General features: G+C 38.3%; 1 long non-coding RNA gene across 1 annotated transcript; it reads right to left on the bottom strand.

Annotated features, from left to right (window-relative positions):
• Window positions 1–350: 350 nt before the first annotated feature.
• Window positions 351–1,802, bottom strand: LOC135440223 (uncharacterized). The gene is made up of 3 exons (XR_010438269.1): window positions 1,420–1,802; window positions 989–1,311; window positions 351–903 (listed from the first exon to the last, which is right to left on the bottom strand). It is a non-coding gene; the product is annotated as an uncharacterized LOC135440223 (long non-coding RNA).
• Window positions 1,803–4,629: the final 2,827 nt, after the last annotated feature.

Below are 4,629 nucleotides of genomic sequence, written 5' to 3'. Positions count from 1 at the left end.
CTATTTGAATTCGTTTTTTCTCATTAAGACTTAACTGTTGCTGTGGCTATTGAATAGAAGCGGCGGAAAGCAGCGCGATCAGTTACGAGTTCGAACCTTGCCGAGGAAACCTTTTTTTTTTTTTGTCTAGTGTAGCGTAGAGGCGGCAGCAAGTAATGCGGTCAGTTGCGAGTTCAAACCCTGCCAAGGGAACATTTTTTTTTTATATTTATCTTTATTACTACTAAGGCGAACGAGCGCGTAGCGCGAGCTGCATTTGGTGTAATAATAAGAGGGTTCAGGGTATCCCTTAGTTGGGAGCTCCCGACTAGGACCTCTTACTTGTTTTTGGTATCCAATCCTGAGTCTTTTTAGCGGAAAAATGGCCCTGCTTGTGTGCAATAAGAATGAGCTCCATTTCCATTAGACATGGCACAACAATTAACTACCGATTCGGGTCTTTATACATGATTTTGTTTTCAATGTAGAAATCTTCATACCCCTTTTCCTCAACATGAAACACGGCTCAACGCGACAACATGTCGCATTTTGGAACCCGAACGGTGGTCCATTTCATAGTCGAAGTCTTGCAAGCCCAACTGCCCATCGTTCTACACGCAAAGGAACTTCTTTTTTCTTCATCGTTATTTATGCCTAATACGTACACACGCCATTTAATTAGAGCAGACAAACAGTTAGAACTTTTAATTCGTATGAATCGTACTTTTCTTCAGATGCATTTGTCTTACTGCTCATATACTGAACAGGATGAAACAAACAGTCTTCTGGGTTTTTCTGCAACAATACCCCACCAAAACCAAACTTGTTAGCATCCGTGTGAATTTCCGTTTGTAAGTTGGGATTATATAGTTTTAATACAGGTCCACTGGTCACTGCTGCTTTCAATTGTTCAAATGCGACATGCTGCAACTCTTTAAATTCAAACTTTACATCCTTACGCAAAATGATGGACAACAGTTTTACAATTACTGCAAACCCCTCTACAAACCTTCGAAAATTGGATGTCAGCCCCAAAAATCGCTGAATATCCTTTTTATTCCGTGGTATCGGAAAATTTGCAACAGCCTGGGTCTTTTCCTTGCTCTGAGTTAAAGTGCGCTTTTACACTATTTACCCTAAGAAGCTAGCTTTCCCTTGCAACAGTTGACACTTCAATTAATTTATGCGTAGACCATTCTTTCCTCCAACTTGCAGCACTCTTTTGAGCTTCACCATGCCCTCATCAACATTGCTGCTCGGCATGATGACGCCGTCCATATAATCGAACGGATCTCCATTTTGGAACTGCCATTATAAATCTAGTGAACACGGCTAGAGAGTTTGAAATTTCGAAAGACACATATAAAAATTCATGCTGCCCATTTTGTGTCACGAATGAAGTAAATTTTTGCGAACCTAATGTAGTAAAAACTGACGCACCTTGCAGCTTTTCATCTCCGGTATCCATTTGAGGCATACAAAAATTTTCACGCATCAACTTTTCGTTTGATTTACGGTAGTCGCAGCACAAACGTTTTTTTTCCATTCTTCTTGGCCACTAAAACAACTGGTGAGGCATAGACATACTGGGCTTGATAATTTTCTCCGCTAGCCATTCCTTCACTGGCTCATCAATAATGTTCTGATCACACACGGCTATACGTCTCGGATGCTGAAATACTGTCAGCTCGTCTGTTAAAAGAATTTTCATCTCAATTGGAGAGCTTGGATTTTTTAATTGGTTTAGAATACTAGTTGCCCAACCTCTTTTTGTTGCAACTTACACAAATGTGACAAATCTAAATCGATGGTATGCGCATCTTGGTCCATTTTATTTTCTACTTCAACTTTGAGTTATAATACAGTCCCCCTTTTAGTCACTTGCAAGTCAATTTAATTTAAAATGGTACTGCCAAGACTTGCTTCAAAACTTATATCCTCATCTGGTACAACATGTGTATGAACTTCTGCTAATTACAATCTTACCTCAAATTAATTTTTCAATGCGTTTTTTAGCACCTCCCAGTTATTAACCTGACTACGAATAAATGATTTAGCAGCACCCTCAATCAACTGTTTGGCTTAGATAAATAACTGTTAGACGCTCCACTGTACCGTTATAGCGCATTCTTCTAACTCACTCACCCACTGTTCAAAATCTCTCGAATTCGACCCATCAAATTTATACACGCTACCCTCAAAATCCTCCTAATCCACGATCTAGCTCTTTCAGGACTCTGCATTAAAGGTGCTGTATTAACCGACACATCATCACCTGAACCCTCTTCTTCTATTTGAACATTAAATAATCTTGCTTCAGTTCAGCTTAGCGTCCTGCAGTACTCAGTTGCAACTCTGTTAACTTTTCGCGTAATTGATTGACACGAAGACTTAAAATATCGTTTCTCTCTATTTTACAAAATTTGTATACGGTAACTTCAATTTTAGATTTTCAAATTATTCTTATTTACTATTTTTAGATTTGATATACTAAGATGTAAATGCACAACAACTTCAGTTTGGCCTATGTTAATTAGCAACAACAGCAGCTGCTCTCTTTTGTAGCTCAAGTTTAACAGTATCTTATATTCAACAACGCAGTTTATTTTTGAAGTTGTTCTCAACTGGTGTAAAATTGTTAAAACTATGTTAATGAGTAATGTCGATGTACATAAAACAATTTTGATAACAAATAATTTTAATTTTCTTCCGTGTCATTTTTTATTTAATAATGTACGATTTCTGCGCAGGATAAACCACTTGATTAGGTCAGCGCAAATAGTAAAATTTGTATTTTGCAGCGCACCTGCAGGTCACCGTACGATTTGAACGTATACTCACTCGAAGCACTCTGTCGCTACGCACCGGCTCATCTGCCTGCGTAACTGCCAACACCAACTCTGCTCCAGCCTTCTTATACGCACGACCACTTTGCCAGCATACCAAGAAATTGCTGCTGTCTATTTCAAGCCTTGCCCAACTTGCCTGCGTTCCTCATAGATGACCAGCTGCTTTGATCGTGTTGGCTTTCCGTACGCACCGCCTCATTACCTTGCGTAACAGCAAAACTCCAACTCTACTCCACCCTTCGCTAAGTGTCTGTTGCTGTCTCGCTCACACTTTACTGTGCGCTTTGTTTTTCCATTTTTACACGTCTTCTATAACGTCCTTCACGATGATGTTCTTCTTTTAAATTTACTCACTTTTGTCTTACTGTTTTAATTGTAACTTGGATCACTCCTGGACGAGCCGCCAATTTGTAGACTCTTAATGGTTACATAAAATTACAAAGTTTCTCTATTATAATAAGGTCTAAAAGTAGTTTACTTTTACAATTACATTTAATCTCTATATATAAAACTGTTTGTCCTGACTGACTGACTGACTGGTGATCAACGCACAGCCCAAACCGTAAGAGATAGGAAGCTGAAATTTTCACTGTAGCTACCTTATGTGATGTAGGTGCACGTTAAGACGGGGTTTCGGGAAATTCCACCCGCAAGTGTGGAAAAATCGCGAAAAACGTTTGTATGTAACTTTTTTGTTTACCATCCGATCGGCCTCAAATTTATTTTCAAAGGTCTTTGTTCAAATTCATTTGAGGGGTGTTTCCTACTTTTTGGAAAATGCATGCCTCCTTGGTGGAAATGGGGGTCAAAAATTTGGTGGGTGACGTTTCGCCCTCAAATTCATTTCCAAGTATCTATATGAAAATTCATTTGACACGTGTTTTTCACTTTTCGCAGAATTTAAACTTCTTCGGGGGGAATGCGATTCAAAGATTTTTTCGGCGAAGTTTTAAGTTGTGTCCGATTTGCTTCAAACTTATTTTCAAAGCTCTCCATAAGAACCTAATGAACACGTATTTCAGCGATTTGGGAAATTCCTCCCGCAACAGTGGTAAATTGGCGGAAAACGGTTGTATGAAAGTTTTTTGTTTACCATTCGATCGGCAACAAACTCATTTTCAAAGATCTATATTCAAATTCATTTGAGGGGTGCATCACACTTTTTGAAAAATCCATCCGTCCTTGGTGCAAGTGGGGGTCGAAGATTTGGTGGATGACGTTTTGTGTTTAAATTTATTTCCAAAGATCTATAAAATTAAAACTCCTTCGGTGGAAAATGCATTTTTTTTTGGTGAATTTTAAGTTTGTTGGATGCCCGTCCGATCAGTTTCAAAATCATTTTCAAAGCTTTTTGAAAACATTGATTTTATAACATACGTGCCACGGGCAAGGCCGGGTTATACCCGCTAGTATTATTATATGATTGAATATAAGTATGATTAAGTAATTATGGGATGATTTTAGTTATAATTAAAACTTTAAACTATTAACGACGGTTGAGGAGTTCTTTAGGCCATTACCAAATGCAAAGTGACTCTAATTTCATAAACTTTGACGCAAAACTACAAAGCTACAAATGAGCAAAGAGAGAGTGAGAGCAACGGCCACTGCGTGTTGTTCTTTGTCGCCCGCCTTCTAGGGTTCCCACATATATATCAAGTATCTTTCACTATATATACACCGCCATCAAATGAATAAATCAATCGATTAGAACTTCCCACTAAATTAAGCCACAATTTTGATGCTGTTTTTTTTAGAATATACGAATTTTCTATAGCATAATAAGATCTACAGCTGAAAA

Source organism: Drosophila montana, unplaced genomic scaffold (assembly GCF_035044405.1).
Source record: "Drosophila montana isolate Dmon_TW-CO22-7 unplaced genomic scaffold, ASM3504440v1 contig_917_1, whole genome shotgun sequence".
Taxonomy (NCBI): Eukaryota; Metazoa; Arthropoda; class Insecta; order Diptera; family Drosophilidae; genus Drosophila; species Drosophila montana.
The sequence above is the reverse complement of the archived record's forward strand: the minus strand, read 5'-3'. Positions and strand labels throughout refer to the sequence as shown.